Source organism: Mustela lutreola, chromosome 2 (assembly GCF_030435805.1).
Source record: "Mustela lutreola isolate mMusLut2 chromosome 2, mMusLut2.pri, whole genome shotgun sequence".
In the NCBI taxonomy this organism is placed as follows: Eukaryota; Metazoa; Chordata; class Mammalia; order Carnivora; family Mustelidae; genus Mustela; species Mustela lutreola.
This window is the reverse complement of record NC_081291.1, coordinates 200,427,959-200,449,877: the sequence shown is the minus strand read 5'-3', so window position 1 is coordinate 200,449,877 and position 21,919 is coordinate 200,427,959.

The following is a 21,919-nucleotide window of genomic DNA, read 5'->3' as shown; positions in this document are numbered from 1 at the left end:
TTAGCATAGTTTCTGCACCTTTTTGTTTGCTGTCCAGTTTATTTTAAATAAAAATTTCAGGTACTCATAGAAATGTAAAACACTCTGATTTTCACACGTTATTTTGGTTTGCGGATTATGTATCAGTGAGATAAGGAAGGAATTGTGAATATATTTACATGTGAAGATGGTGTTTATTTGCCCAGACTACAGAAAAATACACAAATATTTTAAAATACTGAGAAATATTTAAAAATAAATAGCATGGCAGAAAGTGCTGGTTTATGCATAACGTGGAAAAGATGATGTAAATCTTTTGAGCAAGTAGCATTTGAAAAGCTTGAATAATTTCCAAAGCCATGTAGGATAAATACATTATAACATGTGTGTGTAGACATTTAAACCAAATCATTTAATAATTTATTAGGTACCTACAGTGTACATATTCATTTACTCATTCAGAAATTCATATGTTGAACAGAACTGGAGGATTTTAACTATATTAGACATGATAAATATAAAATAATACAGTATTAATATAAAATATAGTTATTAATGTCAAACCAGCTTCATTTTATTCATGTTAGGGATACTTACATTTTTTGTTTATCACTTAATTAATCATGTATTTTCAATTCAAGGTGAGAGATTACTCCACAAAATTACAGAATCTCTCTGGATTACTGTTAAATTGTTTGTCTTTAAAAATCTAAGAGACAGCAGTATTCTTTATGGTTTTCCATGGACCTTATTCATATTCTTAATTGTGAGCCTGTGATACTTCTTGACTTGGAGTGAAATACAGAAGTGAGGTGATGTTGAAAATAACAGATAATATATTGGATGAGTCTGAGTAATCACAATGACAACAGCCAAACAGAGGTCACAATATGAGTACAAGAAAGAACAGCATATAATTTTAATTTGTCTATTTTATTTAGTATGTCTGTTTAAATAAGCCTCCACCTTGCTACTATAAACAAGGAGTGCTTGTTATCTACTGTCAAAATCAGAAGAGGCATTTTTATATGTCAGAAGTTGCCACTTTTTTTTTCTCCACTATTAAAAGCCATCCACTGTAACATGAAGCAAAATCTTTAAGCTTTCTAACACTCCTTTGGGCTCCCTCCAAAAAGCAATTTATATCAGCTGGCAAGGTCATTAAGGAAACTGGTCAAAATGCAGGTGGGAAATGCAACCCTGTTGGGTAGAGTCTTAATGCTTCCATTTTTCAGGAACACAAGGTCATATCAATGGTGTTGAGTATTAAACTTTGATTTTCTAAGAATCCCATGGCAATTGCCAACTTGAAACGATTCAAAATATGTGAGAAATATGTCTGCAGATATATTTCTTAAAAGCGTGTGTATAGGTGAGTAGATATTTTAATAATATATGAGTATAATTTAAAAACAATATAAAGTCAAATATTTTTTCTGCAAAACAATATAGCAATGTATTGTACACTTGTGACAATTTTAATAAGGTTTTTCTCTATCATTGATTTCTAATATTCAGTCTTCTCTTCAAAATTACTAAACAAACCTGACCTAGTTTCCATGTGCACTGTGTTGTGAATTCCTGATGGAGTAGAACTATATACACACAGTCTCATATACTGGAGTTTTAAAAAATCCAGGTATTAAGCTTGCAACAATGTCCTTATTTTCTCTTTTCTCAGAAAACTTTTTCTAGAACCCTGCAGGAATATCTCAGGACCTTTGGAGGAACATGAGAGTTTGGTAGAGACAATAACCTTTGCTGTATAGAAAGCCTTGACAAAATTAAGTTTCTAAAATGTATTAGATCTCTAGAAAATAAGGAAACTGAAATGGATTTCCCTTATAATAATTTCTTCCTTCTTTCCTTCTCATTCCTTCATTAATATTTTGCTGATGAATTCTCTTGATGCACGGTGTTTGCTCACAGACCTTTCTAACAAAAGGCCCCTCAGGTTAGCCTCTCACATTGGCATTATCCCTTCATCTTTCTGGCCTCCCTCCTCTCAACTGTCTCCCACTTCCACAAACCCTGCTTGTGGGGGAAAAAAAAAGGAAAAGACACACTAACAATACATGTTTTCAGTCTCTGTTGTTTATCATGCTAGTTGTTTCTAGCAACAACCCTTCAAAAAAGTCAAGTACACTAATTCAGGTTAAAAGGTCTGAGCCCAAAGTGATGTGTCTTTAAATATTTTTACATCTCTGAGTATGTACCATTAAGGAAGGCAAATTTTTATCCTTACCATTTTGAGGGTCACATATTTTAGTAAAAAGATGATGGGCGTATTTGTGGGATTACATCACAAAAGTCATAGTCAAGATAAATATTCTTTCATTGACTAAAACCAAAAACTTGTGAAATGAAATCTCAGGAAGAACACAGACAAACAAATGAAAAACATTTGACAAGACACAGAGGGATTGAGTTGCATGGGGTGACTGAAAATAAAAGGACATGGGTTGAGGGTAGTTGGGAACAAGTCAGCGGTGTGGGATGCCAGTTTGGTTCTTCTGTGAAGTGGCACCAAGATGAAACTAGACAGGTATGAGATTTTTGAGAACGAGTAGCTGTGAAGGAGAGTTTGCACTCAGGTGGGGTAAACCAGCCTCTTCCTATGAGAGAGAGAAGGAAGAAAGGAAGGATGATAACGTAGAAAGTTTCAGATTGTAGCACAGCCCTGAAAAAGATTCACCTAGATTGAACAAGTGTCCCCAGGGCAGGATTGCCTGTTTGAGGTGTTGTGTATCAGGTCGAAATGATCTGGATCACATGCTCCTTATCGGGTTGCAAGCAGACTGAACCAAGGTTGAAAGACCTGGTGGCTTTGAGCTGATGACACATTGTCTTCCATGCAGGGCCAGGAATATCCATAAACACCATGCGGTATGTAAGATTTCAAATGGAGACATTAAAATGTGTTGAAGCCAGTAAAACGTTTTAACGATTCTATGCTACTAATTTATATGTAACCCTATTGGTTTTATACGGGATGCAAACTTTATACCTATTCTTATTATTTTTTTCTTTTTTCTTCTTCTTTTTTTTTTTTCAAGTTAGACATGACTTTTACTCAAGGAGTTAAATCATTTGACAAAGAGTGGCAAAGAGGAAATCTTCAAGACTTGTTTTCAATAAGGGGGTTTAAAATACCCTACAAACAGAACTTGATTATATTTTCTATCTCAAATCCTAACACCACTACAAAGGAAACTTACATTTTTGCTATAAATCATATTCATCACTCTCTGAGTGTTTTTGCTTTTATATTTTTGACCATGGAAGCTCTCATGGTTGGAATGTTTCTTCAGGTGAAGAAATCAGAAAATTCTATGTCTTTTTTAAAGTGTTCTTGTATTTCTCCAAAATTTATCAGAAGGTAATATGTCTTCCTCAGCATCCAAGTGGTATTTTTTAATGTCCTTTATATGATGCATTTACAAATGCATAGCTTCTTAACTAGTTCAGCCTTCTTGAAATTATTTCTAAATGAGAAAATGCATGTCCTTATTTTAAGTTTTTTGGTGTGAACTAGAAAATACTGAACTTCCAATAAAAAAAATTATGAGCCAAGAAATATTGATCAAAAATCTATTTTGACTAAGAAAAATTTATTATTCAGACAAAAATGTCTAAGAGTTTGCTGTTCTGGCTGAAATCTGTGTTGCAGCCATTGTCAGGTGATAGTAATTGACAACACATGGATTATCAGAAAATGTCATTTATGAGAGTTGGTATTTTGACCCTTATTTTCCATGGTATAATTTCTGTGAAAAACAAATTTAGAATGACCAATGGATTTGGCAACATTGAGGCATTCTGTGACTTTTCTAAGAGCTGTCTCAGGAGGGAGGTGAAAACTGAAGCCTAACTGAAGCCTGACTGAGGGGGATTAAGCTGGAAGCTATCAATCCTGACAATAAACCTGAACTAGAAATGTTCCAGAAAGAGAGAACCTACTATTAGCTCGACAGAAAAACACATGCAAAACAAAGTAAAACAAAAAACTTTAAGAAGAAAAGGGTAAGATGTTTTGTGGAAAGGATTTAACAGTAGATGAAGAAATAGGATATATTTGGGATAAAATTAGATACCTTGATGTAAGAGATAAAGAGAATAAATTTATTTTTATTTTGAAAAAAACAGACATGAGAACACCTCTTAAAGGAATTTAATATCATCTCACACAGGATGCTATTAATTAAATATAGGCAATGTGTAGGTTTTTAGAGAACCAGTATTGGCTGCATATAACTGACAAAATGGACATTTTGCACAGACGGCTTTGTTGGACCCCCAGAAATGAATACACTACTTTTTAAGATTTCAGAGTTGAAAATTAGGCAGAAATTTTATTATTTTCCTTTTCCTGAATTTTGTGATTGGTTTGGGTTTCCTGTCCAAGATAGTTTGATTTAAATTTTTGTTTTTCAGTCAAAGGAATAGAAAAACTGGTTTTTATATGGAATTAATTATGAAAATGTGAACAAATCTTATTTGTAAAGCTTGTGACATTATTTCTAACAAAAACAAGAAGTACGAGGTTTAATCTTTCAAAAAAACCTAGATAGAATATGCTTAATCTCTTCATCAAATATCAGTCCTGAGTCTAATGCTCTATCACCATCAGCAGCAGGAGCAAAGAAAACCATATATATCCTAATGTAAGTCATGTTCTTACTAGCTCCCAGTAAAGAGTAAGTCATCTTATATTTGAACATCTCATATTATGGTTATATGCTGCTGGCTACTTTACTTTTCATTTTCCAATATAATTATTGTGATATAATTTACATGCAAAAATTCATCAATTTAAAGTGCAAAATTCAATGGTTCTTTTTTTTAAATTTCAGCATTCTTTTTTTTATGAATTAATTTATTTATTTTCAGAAAAACAGTATTCATTATTTTTTCACCACACCCAGTGCTCCATGCAATCCGTGCCCTCCATAATACCCACCACCCGGTACCCCAACCTCCCACCCCCCTGCCACTTCAAACCCCTCAGATTATTTTTCGGAGTCCATAGTCTCTCATGGTTCACCTCCCCTTCCAATTTCTCCCAACTCCCTTCTCCTCTCTAACACCCCTTGTCCTCCATGCTATTTCTTATGCTCCACAAATAAGTGAGACCATATGATAATTGACTCTCTCTGCTTGACTTATTTCACTCAGCATAATCTCTTCCAGTCCCATCCATGTTGCTACAAAAGTTGAGTATTCGTCCTTTCTGATGGAGGCATAATACTCCATAGTGTATATGGACCACATCTTCCTTATCCATTCATCCGTTGAAGGGCATCTTAGTTCTTTCCATAGTTTGGCAACCATGGCCATTGCTGCTATAAACATTGGGGTTCTTAATATATTTGTGAAGTTGTGTAGCTATCACCATAACCTGATGTTTGAGTATTTTCATCACCCCCCAAAATATACCTTGTATTAATTAGTAGTCACTTCCCATTATGCTCCTCAATCCCAGTTGTCGCTCTTGATTCTTCAGGCTGACAATCTAGCTGAAAAGGTCATTCCATATTCTGTCAGGCTTATAACTTCTGGGTGATAGCTAGAACAAGAGCAATGGATTCCTTGCTCCTTTATCCATCATCAAAATCCTTAGCCATAAATGGGTCTTTTGGTTCAAAATAAAGTTTTTTAGAATTGCAATCACCCAAAAAGCCCTGGCTAAGGCATTATAGGCAGAGAAGGCAAACCCACATCTGTATGGTTGGGCTCTTGACGAAACTACTCTTTTCTCAGCTTATTCCTAGTTTGCAGACAGAGCCATTTTACTCTACCCTTACATAACACACAGACAGGGAGATATCTCTTATAACAGCAGTAATCTCATCTATGAGGGTCTCACCCTCATTACTTAATTACCTTTCAAAGGTCCCATGTCCCAATATCATCACACTGGGGATTAGGACTTGAATGTTTATTTTGGGAGGATGTAAACAATCAGCCCATGCACACCTTGTCTCACTCACAATTGTCCACACAACTTTAGAATTTACCTGTAACTTCTGCAACTTCCTACATGCCAACAGCTTTCTAGCTTAAGCAGCTGTATGCCAATCTGTTCCTCCACTTGAGCGCTTCTTCTGACACCACAACATCACATGTTGCCATACTCCAGTCAACCTAAGACTGTGTTTCTTTTCATTATCCTGGAGCTAACCATTAAACAATAAGAGACAGGAGTCAATAGAAAATGCCCAGCCTCCCCAGAATCTTAAGGGAAAGTTCTCATGAGTATGACACAATTTCAAAAAGAAAAAACAAACAAACAAACAAAAAACATGATAACATTGAGCCCAAGTTTCTGTTAACATTGCTACTAATCAATGGATTCTTTTATTAATTTTCCCTTCTTTCACATATCATAATCCCAACTTCCTCACTTGCACTTTTTAGGATCATCTACCAAATAAAGTGCCTAAACTCGAGTCTTGCTTCAGTATCTGCTTTGTGATGGGAATCCAAATACAAACAGAATGGCTGTTCAGAATTATTTTTAAAATTTGATTTGTCATTTTGATAAAAGAAACTTAGCATGATCTAATATTGAGAAAAGAATTTCATGAAGCTTTGTCATTAATGTTTCAACTTAAATCTCCAAAGCAATAACATTGTTTCAGAAATTGGGGTAGTGGGTGGCTCTAAATCTCAACACAGAAGACTGATTTTCAATATTTTAGTTAACAAGTGTGGTAGTGAGAATAATAATTCTTGCTTCCCTCAAGATGTTTGTGTTCTAATACCAGAAGGGCGAATTAGGTAGCAGAGGGAATTAAGTTTTCTAGTCGGCTGATAATAAACTAAAAAGATTATCCTCAATTATCCAGCTGGGCTCAACGTAGTTAAAGGGGTCCTTAAATGTAAAAGAGGGAGGTGGAAGACTTAGTGGCAGAGTAATATTGTATAGGGAAGACATGAATGACCATGGCTGGCTTTGAAGGTGGAAAAAGTCTCAAGCCAAAGAATGTAGGCACTCACAACAAGAAAAAAAAAAAAAAAAAAAAAAAAAAAAAAAAAAAAAAAAAAAAAATGGATTATCTCCTAGAGTCTCCATAGAAGTAACAAAACCCTGTCAACACCTTGATTTTAGCTCATTGAGACCCATTTTGGACTTCTAGTAAAGTTTAGGATAATAAATATGTACTGTTTTAAGCTACTAAATTTGTGTTAATGTGTTACAATAACAATGAGAAACTATAGTAATCCTCCTTTATTCACTAGGGATATGTTCCAAGATCCCAGTGGATCGGTGGAACCATGTATAAAACCAAACTTTGTATATACTATTTTCTCTTATACATATATACATATAACAAAGTTTAATTTATAAATTAGGCACAGCAAGAGATTAACAACAATAACTAATACTGAAATAGAACAACTGTCACAATATACAAGGGTGAAAGTTATGTGAGTGTGATCCTTCTCTCTTTCAAAATAGCCTATTATACTATACTTACCTTTTTTATGAAAGTATGAGGTGATAAAATGTCTACATCATGAGATGAAATGATGTGAATGATATAGGCATCATGATGTAGCATTGGACTACTATTGACCTTCCGATCTTATGTCAGAAATAAGGTAATCTGCTTCCACATCGCAGTTGACCATGGATAAATTAAACCACTGAAAGTGAAATCAAAGATAAGACTAAAGTTGACCTTTGAACCACATAGGTCCATTTATAGGCAGATTTTTTTAAAATAAATATAGTGCAGTACTGTAAATGCATTTTCTCTTCCTTATGATTTCTTAATAACATTTTGTTTCTCTAGCTTACTTTATTATAAAAATACAGTATAGAATTCATATGACATGGAAATATCTGTTAATTGACTATCATGTTATTTGGAAGGTAGCTAGTCAATAGTAAGTTATTAGTAGTCAATTTTTTGGAAAGTCAGAAATTACCTGGGAGTTTCTGACTGCATGGGGATCAGTACCCCCAGCCCTCTTGTTGTTCAAGGGTCAAATACTGTAATAAGGTAAATTTAAATCTATATCTAATAAAAACATTGATATAGAAATGTTTCATTTGAGGAGATTTGGTATCAAGGTACACTGGAATTTTTTTTCCTCGGTGTTAATGAAGTGTGACTCAAAATAAGTATCAAGTGGGCAAGGTTAAAAATTTAAAAGAGAAAGCAAATTTTCAGGTTACCAGTAAGAATAAGGATGTGATAACATCGGTTATGGGTTGAATTCATACATTGAATTCCTAACACCCAGTACTTCAGGATGTGACTGGATTTGGACATTGGGTTTTTAAAGATAATAAAGTTAAAATGAGTTCATGAAGATGGGCCTTAACCCCATATGACTGGTGTTCTTATAAGAAAAGGAAATTAGAACACAGACATATATACAAGGGGGAGAACGCCATGAATGTGAAGACGGCCATTTACCAGACAAGGAAAGAGGTCTTAGAAGAAGACCTGTCAACACCTTGATCCTTGACTTCCAGCCTCCAGAATAAGTTCTCCAGCATTGTAAGAAAATAAATGATAATTTCTGTTGTGTAGGTCACCTATACTATGTTACTTTATTATGGAAGTTACTTATTATGGCAGAACCTATTAAATATTTTGCCATATTCCAGATTTAATTACATTTTGGTGTTTTTTTTTTCTTTGCAAAAATCACATTTAACTTGCAACAACATAATTACTTCTTTACTTTTTTTTTTTTAAATACACATCTAAGAAAATGGAAATAAAGATTTGTTTTTTAGTACGATGGATAGTTACAATTTTTTTTTTAAGATTCTATTTATTGTATTTGACAGACAGAGATTACAAGTAGGTAGAGAGGCAGACAGAGAGAGAGGGGAGGAAGCAGGCTCCCTGCTGAGCAAAGAGCTCGATGCGGGGCTCGATCCCAGGACCCTGGGATCGTGACCTGAGCCAAAGGCAGAGGCTTTAACCCACTGAGCCACCCAGGCGCCCCGGATAGTAACAATTTTATAACAAAACTTTTTTTTGAATAATCATATAAAACTGAATACTATTTAGGACTCAACTGATGTGTTCCAAGTTTGAAAGTCATGCATTTACTACAGACATTTGCTTTTTCTTTATCTCTCTCACTATCTAGAAGGCAAAACAATGTTGATATTAATCTCCTTTCTCATGTTAAAGTAGCACAATTGGGTAAAACTTTCTAAAAGATGGATCTCTGAAGCAAAGTGGCCCTACTAAAACCAAAGAGAGGACAGACAGACATATGGATGTAGTGGGCATACAGGTAGAGGCTGGGATATGCCTTTTCAGTTTTATAGGCAGAACAATCCTTTAAAAATTGTTATTCATTCTGATTTTCAAGTTTGTACAATTTACCTTAACAAGAGATTCCTTTGTTTTGGAAATATTTTCAAAATGGCATCTTTTCTAAAAGATATATAAAATAACTTCACATTTTTAGGGGGAAAATAAACTACAGTGTTATAGTATATGCAAATACAAATGTTGCAGACTAAAATGCTAAGTATTTCCTTTATTGTATATAAATTGAGTAGATTTGAAAAGATTTTGCCTTTGAAAGTTAGAGAAATAACATGTTATCCACAATAAGGTATCATACAGATATGAGAAAGGACTGGTTTTTAGTTCAGCTATTATGGGCAGCAGTTAAATGGAATAATTGAGCTGACTATAAAGCTATATGGGAAAACATACTGAAAATGGAAGCCCATAAGTGAGACTGAGGAACAAAAAAGAGTCTACAAACCCAATTTGCAAGCTTATTGACCTTAATGATCTTTCATCTGATAGAACAAAACAAATGAGCAAACAAATATAAGTATGTAAAATAATGGAACATTATAGAAGGATATATAGTATGAACATTAAAAAAGAAGATTTCAGAATGTCTCTATTTTTCTTTCTTTTGGTTTAAGTAAAGAAAACATAGACACGCTGAGGGGGGAAAAAACAACAAGATAATTCTACAGACAGATATAAAAATAGAGGTAGATGTTATTAGGATGCATTGTCAGGAAACCAAAAAGACAACATAATTAAATTTCATAGCATGTAAGTAGGGAAAATAAAATGATGATGAAGAAAATAAACTTAAAGATTGTTCTTAGGTCATAGGGAAAATACAGTTGATAAAAAAAATGAGGGAAGAGGAAGTATAGAACTTTAAAGAGAACTGCCTGCAACTAACTTTTATTATGCATATTTGAAGTATAATAAAGATATAATTTGAAATTCTAATTCCCTCTTGCAAATAGCTTGCAAATGCTAACATTTATTCTTTTAAGAATGTTTTAATGTGCAGATCAGACTTAAGGAAATACCTTTCATTTGTTTTATTGAGTATAGGTTCTAAACAAATCCTGAAATAGACTAGGCAGTGTTTAGTATTGTCTCCTTCTTACTATTACCTATTTTCTAGGTCAAAATATCTCATGTTAATTTCAGTTTCACAATTGGATTCTTAGTCTCTCAAGTAGTTTCCATGATTAAGGATTTCAAAATATCTCATTCCCTTCAAAAGCCACCTGTTCTGACATTTAATTACTCAAATACTGCTCTTTGCTCTGAGACCTTGAAAAAAAAAATTATGTTATAGCTATGTTGAATGAAACCCAGCCCCCATGAAACCCATATTCCACACATATGCACAGATAAAATATACATTTTAATTCAGGGCTTTTCAGTGTCTTAACACAGTTCCTCATATTTTCTCACTAATTTCAATATTATGGTATATTGAATGAATTTTGCAATGAGAGTATTTTCACAAACCATTCCTTATTAGGAACATATTTGCAAATTATAGTAATTCAATGTATTTTACTGGTGTTTCATCAAGTTGTTTTACGTTTTAAATCATTCTTTTACCTATATTTTCACTGTTGTTAGAAGATTGAGTTGATAAGCAGTAAATAGGGAAAACCCAAACTATAAAAATATTTGTGCTTTCATACTCAAAGAAGAAACTGGCATCATTATACATAAACACAAACACACACATACACTGCAAACAAAGGAGACAAACAGTGAGGAAGAGAGAAAGATTTTAAGAAAGCAAATCAGGCAAGATCTTTAAAATTTACATATTCATTTTAATTACGTTTACTTCTCATTAAAAAAAAAATTCCTTCTGAAAAATAATCATTTATCAGATGAAGGTAATGAAAACATTGAGCTACAGGAATTCATATACATTTTGACTTGTTATAATCTAGGGACTGATATTTTAGAGACTCTTTATCTATTGTATTATATTAATTTCCATTAGAATGTTTTTATAAAAAGTGTAATTGTTAGAGATATGCACAGACATTGGTGTATGCTGATTAGGTAGAAATTATGGACATGCTAATAAATGTAGGTTTCTTGAGCACAATATTTTCTTCTACTGATTTGTGAAAATGGCAATGTTACAACATTGCCATTAACTATTGATAATTCGAAATGATTTCATTGCAGTCTGGTTCACATTTTGGAAAAAATAGATTATCTTTGCAAAACCAACATGATTCTGCACTAGAAAATTATTTTAAAATATTTGACAAAATACATCAGCACCCTCTTTACTTCAAACACCAGTTGCCTGATATCCTATAAATCCATGAGTGACAAAGAAGTTGTCTTATTTACCTTGGTTTACTCAGTACCTAGCACTTTGGAAGTACTGAAGTACTAAGTAACTTTCTAATGGAAAGAGAATGTTGAATGAATGAATGAACTAACTCATGTCTCACTAACCACATTACCTCTCCTCTCCTATACTTTCTCTTTCCAGAGGAACAGAACATGTTAGAAAAATAAGAACAGACATAAAGACTTGATTTGTTACTTATTCATGAATTCTAATTTAAACTTGATTTTTGTTGTGGGTCATCAATATTTTGATTAGTGTCTCATTGTGCTTGTTAAACTCTCATTTCTTCTTGTGCCAAAATCTTCACCCTCATTCAACTGAGGTCATTTTCTAGCTTATTGAGAAAAGATTGGGATAATCTGTTATTAAATAGCTCATTAACTCTCATAACATTTTCCTCAATGTATAAGTAAGCTTTTATTATTTCTTTCATTTTTAAAAATATTTTTATTCATTTACTTTGAGAGAGAGAGGGAGGGAAAGCATGTGTGTGCACGTACATGCATACGTAGGGGGAGAGGCAAAGGGAGAGGTAGAAGTGGCTCTCCGCTGAACAGGACTTCAGGATCCCGACCCCAGTCAAATCGGACACTTAATGGACTGAGCCACCCAGGTGCCCTATGTCTTTCATAATCTACTCTTATGAGATGGGAGAGAGAGACAGACTGACAGAAAGAGAAGGGAAAAGAAAGAAAGAAAGAAAGAAAGAAAGAGAATGCTTCACATAAATACATGAATTTCTCTATTTCAATAAGAAATTTATTCTCTGAATTTACTCTCCTCCTTTCTAAATACATGGTATTTTCCACTGTTTTGTTTACATCTGTAGTACTTTTATTTTCTTATTTTACAAAGCTAGATGACTTAGTCCTTATTTACTATCCCAGAGTTTTAATCCTCACATTAAATTGGCTTCCATGCCTTGGTGTTTCTTTTTCTGAAATGTCACTGTTTTCCCGTAATATTGCCTTTAGAATGATAGTAAGGATTTGAAAAGGAATAGATACACCACAATGTTAAATTCTGGAAAAGGAGTCATTAGCAAGTCAGCCATTTTAAAGAATTTCTTAGGAAATATGGAATGAAGATGGAATGGGAATAGAAAAGAAACCAGATTAGATGAAAAACAGCAATGTAAATCATGCACAGGAGAGAGTGCCTGTGAACATTCTGGGTGTTTCCTGATGGTAATTATTAGAGGATTAACTGTTTGGAAGAATACAAGTGTTCACCGTCTTCTAATGGCAATACAGTACTTAAAAACCAAGGCACTGGTCGAGCTGGACTGTACCTTTTTTTGTATTCTAAAGAAGGAATAGCTGGTAACTCCATGTTTTTAATAACCTACTTTTGAGTTCAACATTTCAGATTAGTTTTTATATAGAGGGGCTGTACTATTTTAATGAGTAGGTATAAAAAGTGTGTCAGACCAAAATTGCCTGATGGAAGGCTTGGGAACTTTGAGAAAGAGCCAGTCACTCTGACACTCCACAAGTTAAGGCCAACTCAACAGAGTTCAGCAACACGGTCGCAGCAGTAAAAAATCCGACTGGAATTTTTCAACACCAAAGGCACATTAGGCTCCACAGCAAACTTAAAAACAAAACATAACAGAAGTACAGAAACAAACAAAAAAGGTAGTTCATGAACACAATTTGAGACAAATTAAATGGGAATTTCCAGGAATGGTGTTCACTCATTAGTATGCTTTAAAGTTTCCCAAGTCGGGCATCTGGATGGCTAGCCGGTTAAGAATCTGCCTTCAGCTCAGATCATGATATCGGAGACCAGGGATGGAGCCCGCATCTCCTACTGCACACTGCCCCCCATTCCTGCTTGTGCATGCCCTCTCTCTCTCTTTAATAACTAAATAAAACTTAGTAATAACTAATAACTAAACGAGGCTAAATAAATAAAATCTTAAAAAAATAAAATAGAGTTTCCCAAGTGCTTCTTCTAATATGCAGCCGGGGTTCAGAACCGCTGAGTTAGGTAATTCAGTGGTTTCATCTGTGATCTTAGTAGGAGAACTTCATACATGTGGTTCTCTTCAAGAACACTGTCCAAAGCTGGTCATCTTTCTGGAGTTAGAATGCAATAATAGTAGCCAGAAGTTTTCCATAAAGTGATATTTTCCTGAATACAAGAAAATGGCCATTCAGAATTTGTGGTGAACCAATCTGTGAGATTCATTTTCATAGAATGGAACAGTATTAACTGGACCCTCAAAAGAATAAGAACAACTGAAACCAAAATATATTTGGCCAGAGATAATTTCTCATTTATAGAAATTACATCCCTGTTTCCCAATGGACTACATAGATTATTTAAACATTATAGCTGGTCGTCTTTGTGCCTGACACATTTTGGTATGCACTAAATATCAATATACATCTTTCACAAGTGTGAGGTGTTTTGTCTTTGTTTTTGTTTGTTCGTTTGTTTGCTCACTTTAAAAGGGATATAGCCAGTTTAATATATTTGTCAAACCTTAAATCTGTGATTTCTCATATAATCTATCATTAAATGTTTAGAGACATTTCTCAAAATTAACTGGCAGGACTGCCCTCCAAAGATTTTTTTTTCTTTCTTTCTTTTTTTTTTTTTTTTCCTGGAATTCTCTTAAGAGTGATTTTTGTGGCCAGGGTACTTAGAAAGAGCTTTGAATAACAAGAGGATCTTTGATGATACTGTAGAAAATTGGAAGAGTGAAAACATGAGTGACAATGAAAAAATTTAGCAAACCACGGAACATAGGCTCTGAAAAATTTTCACAACCACTATGTTTAGTAACTGTTAGAATACCTATAATGGATGAGCATTAGTTCTGAGTTAAAGAAAAGTCTTAGGATCTAGAAATTATTCTCACAGAATGGTTTGATCATTAGGAATATACTTGGTGACACAGAACAGAATGTTGAATAACACTGACTTGAAATAAGAATTATTTTTCTCATGTACCAAGGCATATAGAGAAAGGCAGATGCTGGTTCTCTGCTAGCAGTTCAGTCGTGTTAGGGTCAGATTCTCTTTGACTGTTTATGGTTTCAAGATGGCTTCTGATTCTCTAGGGAGTAAAATGGAGGAAGGAACACAATGTGGTAGGACGCCTTGCCAAATATCACTCCTCATCATTTGGCATTTTTGAGTGAGACAACAGACTTAGCTCCAAGAATAGAACATAAGACTATTGGTGTGGAATAGAAAATCAAGAAACACAGTCTAAACTAAAAGTAGATATGCTTGGAAATTGTTCTGTAAGAGTTTCTGAAGCACAAGGAATATACTACATCTTAAATGATCTGTGATATTTGCATGCACATTTCATTATTATTACCATTTTAGTTACATTAATTATATATTTAATTTATTTCTCACATGTAAACACTTTACAAAACCAAAAACCTTATATAGAGTTATCTAGAAGATAAATGATGATGTGATTAATGTTGTTAAATAGTACTTTACTAGTTTGAATGTTTAATTATTGTACAAAAATAACTTACTGATTTACCCTTAAGTTAGACAATCATAACTTCTTAATTATGTTTTCTATTAAATTGAACCCAAAATAAATACTTTAGAGAAACATCGGAAAACTAATAGCAAGAGAGTGTTTGCTATTAGTTATTAGAGTTAGTTTTGCTATTATTGACATTATTAATTATTCCTATATTGCTATTGTTATTAGTTGGTTATTGCTATTATTATTTGAGTTGGTTACCTTTTGATTGTTGGACTTCTGCAATAGATTGACTCTCTAAATATATTTATGAACTAATGCTTCACTTTACAATAAGTTCTTCAGGTATTCTATTTCAGAAGAGTCATATTGCTATCTTCTTGAAGCCAGTGAAATAAATATAATTACATATTCCAAATTGAATAGTTGGGAAATATACAGAAGACTAATTTAAGTGAGCATATTGAGACTAAAATAGAATGTAGTGAACTGTCCTATTCATTAAGTCTATGAAATTACTCATTTCACCTATTCAATGGGCATATAGTTAATAATTGAGATAAGACAAGCAGAATGCTTTTAGACAGATTGTAACTGATTGATTTGACAAACCTTAAAAGTATGACAGCTCTATTAAAGTTGTTATTTTAAATACAATCATTGATAAACATATTTGAGAGGCCCTTCCAGTTGTGCTAAAACCTCTTAAGAGAAAATAGGACATAATACGATAAAATAATAAGAGAAACTGAGTGGTTTCATATACACAATAGATCAATATGTTCCATAGATACTCAGTGTAAGAGAATGACAATGATTTTGGATTTAGAGTAGGTGAACGAATCCTACAATCTTTTTGTAAGTTCCCTTATTCACCTAAAGTGAAAAATTACGTTTATCTTCCAAGATTAAATAAATAATATACAAGCATGGCAATGATTTTAAACAATACCATGACAACAATAACATGACTATAGTTTCAAACAATACATTAACATCAAAACAAATTAGCAATCCATTTTTATTTCTCCAAAACATTGGTAGTATGTTTCTTTAGAATTCAATTTCTAAAAAAAAAAAAAAATAGTGATAATCTTCTAGTTTAAGGCTATGTCATGTTTTTCTAAACAAATTAATTATAGTAATCTAATAAAGCTTTTTTTTAAAGGAGGGAACACAGGAAATTTGAATCTGTCAAAACAGATGACAAGTCGCATCTAATTTATTTCACTTATCTTCATTGTCTATTATTCATTACATTTTTGATGATGGAACTCATGCATCATCCTATTTAACAAAACATAATTTTAAATACTTTTTAAAATCAAAAAACAGAAGTTATTTTTCACCCTGGTTATTACTTCTACTATATGGAGAGTGGTAAATTAAAATTATACAGATATACCCACATAATTTATTATATTTTTATTAAAAGATTTTTTTAAAGATTTTACTTATTTATTTTAGAAAGACTGAGTGAGTGAGAGCACAAGAAAAGAGTGAGGGACAGAGGGAGAAACAGACTCCCTGTTGAGCAGGGAGCCTGATACAAGGCTTTGGGATCTTGACTTGAGCTGAAGGCAAAAGCTGAACCAACTGAGCCACTCAGATGCCCCCAAATCTACTACTTTACACGGATCTTTGGGAGTTGCCTGATTTCATATATTACCTTCATTTTCAATGGTATTGTAATTGCTATTAATTCATTCTTTTATTAACGCATCCAAGGACCTTCATTAAGTAACTAGCCTATTGTGTGAACACCATGAATTTAATCTGCTTCTTAACCATCCCAAATACATAATCTAAGTAAAAGCAGAGTGTTTCCAAATTAACCACTACTGCAGAATCATATCCATCTTTTTCATCTTTTTCAGAATCAGCTGATTCTTTAAGTCCTTCTTATTAGGAAGTTTTAGTGTTGACTCTATATGAAACGTAATGATCAAAAGTAAGCTGTATGTCCCCATTTTTCCTAAACAATATCTCTGTCAAAATGTTGATTATTCAAGGTGGAATGCAACATATAGGAAAATCATTATAAACAATTAACTAAAACTAGGATAAGACTCTATTAAAATTTGCTGAAAATTTGAGTTTGCTGAAAACAGGCAAAAAAAACAAACAGAACAAAACAACAACAACAACAACAAAACCCTTTACTGAGGTAGAGAACAGCTATTTTTGGTAACTGTCCAGATGGTAGCAGGAAGGTAAAAGACTCTATCAGGCAGCTTCCTCAAACTTCATCCTACTGAGAAAGTTTGAATTTGTTTCTTTTCTGTGTTTGTGATTTTTCTTTAAAGGACACAAATAGACAACCTTTACAGGATTTCTCTTTCTGGCCAGGAAATGTCTTGCCATATTATTTCACTATTTTTGTGTGGCTATTTTTGGCACTTTAACAACATGGCAAGGATTAAGTACACAACACCCCACAGCATGAATTTAGCAACAGAAATCAGTAATGTTCAGCTTTTTAACTCACAATCTGTTATTCCTATACTAATGGATTTTCCTTTTAATAAAATCTATCCGTGAATTTTCCTGTGAGAAGGTCCAGGAAACACTTTGTAGTCAAAAGTTTTAAAAAAATAATGTTTAGGCAAAGAGTCTAATTATATTTTAGCTTATTTTAAATTGAATTTTACTGTTTATGTATCCAACTGGTTAATTAATTAAAATTAAAACAGTGGAAAGTCAACCTCTAGTTCCTATGTATAAGAGCCTATGTTCCTAAATTCGACAGAATTCTCACTACAGCACACACAGGCAAGCACTGTATTTTTTATTATTGTTGTTTTGTTTTGTTTTGTTTTTTAGGATTTACGTTTTCTTCCAGAGATTTCTTTTAAGGTATATGCAATAAAACACAAGCATATATTAGAACAACAGACCATACACTTACATACTATTTTGCTTATTTTGGAGACCTCCATATATCAGAACAGAAATATCTCCCCCATTATATTTGACAGGTGCACAGCACTTTTATTGTATGAATATGTATTAACTTATATAAGCAGCACCCCAAAACTGAATACAGAGTTGTTTCTAATCTTTTCTTAATACAAATGATACTACAGTGGTTAATCTTGTATAAATGTCATTTCCTGCATGCTATTACATCTTTCAAGTGAGTCCTCAGATAAGAATGGTATTTCCATTTACAAATGTTACAGAATTTCCAAATACCTCTTTATATTTTCAGTCCTAAGAATTTTGCCAATCTGCACACCCACCAGCAATATATTAAAGTGATTTTCTCCCCAGAGCCTTGTAAAGTAAATGTATTATTAAACAATTACTCTTTTGTCAATTAGATATATCTGTCATTCTCAGGCCCAATGCTTCTTTTTTCTTATAAAAGAAATTGTAATGCTCTCCTGTACTATGCTACAGTGAAATTCACTCTGTACCCCTCTATCTACACAATTTCAAAATTAAATCAATACACAGCCATAACTCTAATATAAGGACAAAATTAAATACATTTTTAAGAACATGTGTTTCCATATGTAAATACACAGATGGGCCTACAAGAAGAGTCATAATTAGATAGTCAGATGTGGGTAATATGTAGAATTAATAAATGTGCAGATGTGTTGGTAACTCAGACACCTTCCATGAAGATGGCATGACTTAGGTGATATTGCAAAACTGTGGCCCAATCTTGATAAAGCTACAAAAATGAATTAGACATATCTGGTGATTCACAAAGTAGTTGTATTACTAAGATGTTCCATGTAATATAAATCCCCTCCTCTAAGTGTTTAATGCAAATATAAAACCTGATAGAGATCACTAACTCAGATGATTATAAGCAATTCTTTTCAATATGTGAACCTCTGGCAAAATTTTGAAAACTGTGTGGAACACTAGTTTTTTTGTTTGTTTGTTTGTTTGTTTTTCGTTTACGTGACTATAACTCTCATTTCAGGAAATCTATCCTCAGTGCCCTGTATTAACTAAAATCTGTTGTCCCTTAAATCATTTGGCCAAACAAAAATACTAACCCCAGTTTTAAGAGTCTCCTTTTGTAAGCAAAGCTAGTACAATAGATGAAAATAATATCATTGGGAATTTTGTTTTATTTTATTATGAGAGAATTTGGTATTTGTGCATAGATTTAAAAGCCATTTATTTCCTTTTTATGACCTGTCATTTTACCACTTTTACTCATATTTATTAGAAAGTCAGTACCTTTCTAACCATTTCCCACATATAATGGAAATTAACTCTTTGTGGTACAAGTTGCGAATCTTTCCCAGTTTTTCTTATTTTTAACCTTACATGTCTTTTGCTGTTTTTCCCACCACCTTGGTTTGTGTATTTTGTTGTTTTCTCTTCTGCTTATTTTTAGATTATTTTACTGGTGTTTATTCTAACTTTTTTTTAGGAGGCTGATTTTATGTTTCATTTTTAATTATTAGAAGGAGTATTATATTTTGTACATTTTGTCTGAGTACAGCTTAAGCTCCATGCTAGAGATAATATGTTCATTTTTGAATTTGGGCTAAAAGTCTAAAATTTTCATTCTCATTTCCTCTCTGGCCCAAGAATTACTTGGAAAGCATTTTGACATTTCTATAAATAAGATATATTTTGATTTTTTATCTTGTTTTAAGTTTCTAATGCTATGCTCTGTGGAAACAAAATATTTTATATGTGGCATTTCCTTTTTTTGTAAATTATTCATAGTATCTTTATGGCCTAATATAGAAGAATATACCATATAGTTTTCTAAGATAGAAAGATGGTAGATAGATGATAGATAGATAATAGATAGATATAAATAGATAATAGATAGATGATACATAGGTGATAAATAGATGGATAGATACTAATTAGTTGTATTATTTATAAATGTATCATTAGTGTATCTTCTCAGTTCACTGTTTGTATTATTATATGACTCAGTCATTATAAACAGTGATAAATGTAACATGTTTCCTCTTCTACATTTCTCCTCTCTCTTTCACTGACCATTTTAGTGGCTAATATATGGTTTTGAGTATTTACCTTTATAACGTTAATATGCTTATATTTCTTTTGCTCTACTTGCTAGTTTTAGGAGTTATGCTTTTAAGAATTGGACATTCAACAAATATATTTATCTCCTTCTCCTCTTCTCTTCCTACCTTACCCAACTTTTATTAAATGCATCATTTCTACAAAGTCAAGACATGCAACATTTACATTTGACTTTATGTACAGATAGATTATATTTTGCAGCTAAGTATTTTCCGTATTCATAAGAATCATTTTGCCATAGTTTTTTCGGCATAGGTTGTCCTCTAGCACTTTTCTTTGAAAATAACCATGGCAATACAGTTTCTTAAGTTTCTCCATATTTATACCTGTTTATCTTGACATTTTTACTTACCAGAGATTTGAGTGATTTCTTACTGAGAATTGACCTTCCCTCAGATAATATCTAGAAAATTATTTTCTGAAAACCATCTGCAGACTCTGGGTATCATGAAAAATTGTCAGCAGGATTTGGAGAGCAGTCAATGCTTGGGAAAAGGAACTAGCAATAGAAAAGTTTCTTGTTTTTGCAACTATTCACCTGCTAGTTCTGTACAGGGAGTCTAAAATCCTAATAGAAAACCTGCATTTTTCCAGACTTCAGACCTAGATGACAGAGTTTGAAACAAGCACAACAGCTGGAAAATGAGAACAGAATTCACAGAAAAGAGATATTTTGATTTAAGAAGCTTCCAAATCTCCATTTAAACTCTGTCCAAATGCATATCTGATCACTGTACTATGTATGGGGCAGACTCAGCTCAAACCAGCTAAAAAAAACTAAAGAACTATATTGTAATTTTGAGTTTCTGCAGAAGAAATTTAGTTTACATCTAAATCCAGCCAAGCTAACTGCCTGATCAACAAAGACACAAACAAGAAAATTCTTCAGAGGAATACAGCAGAATGCAAGGTCTAACTCAAACTAACATTTAAAATTCATCAACAAATAAATATGAAAAACCAGGAAAATGTGACCCAGTCTCATTATCAAGAGCAAAGCAGCTAATTATTAGCAGCTAATAATTGAGCTAATGCTCAATAGTAAAGAAAAATATAGTGGATGAAAAGAGAAGATCAAGAAAAATAGACTACATATACATATATATACATTTGCATATGTGACTCAAAGGGAAATACAAGATCTAAACAGTGCATATCTGAAATAAATCATCCCCAGGTGGGTTTCACAAACAAATGGAGGTGACAGAGTAAGAGAGCATTAAACTATAAGATAAGTCCAAAGAAAACATCTGATCTGAAAAACTGAAAAAAAAATTGTAAAAAAAATTTGTAAAACAAAAAATTGTAAAACAAAAAATTGTAAAACAGCTTCAGCAAACTCTGAAACCCTATCAAACAGATTAACTTATGTATTAACTTAGAATCTTGAAATAGGGAAGAAGGATGAAAAATAAAATATATATATATATATATATTTGAAGAATTATAATCAATTTTTCTTCAAATATGGTGTATGTCTGTCTGTCCATGTATAAATCTTCAGTCAACCCAGTGAACTCCAAACAGGTGAAATTCCTTACAGTCTAATTACTATAAAATATATATCTTCAAATTTTTAAAAAAATCTGTATTTAAATCTAGCTTATCAGAAACTATGGAGGCCAGATCACCTCTAAACATCTCTAAAATGAAACATCTGCAAAATGCTAAAAGAAAATAACTCTCAACATAGAATCTATATTCAATGAAAATATTCCTTAAGAATGAAGACAGAAACAATCATGTCTTTAGATAAAATAAAATTAACATGATTTGTTTTCTACAGAATTTTATTTAAAAAATATT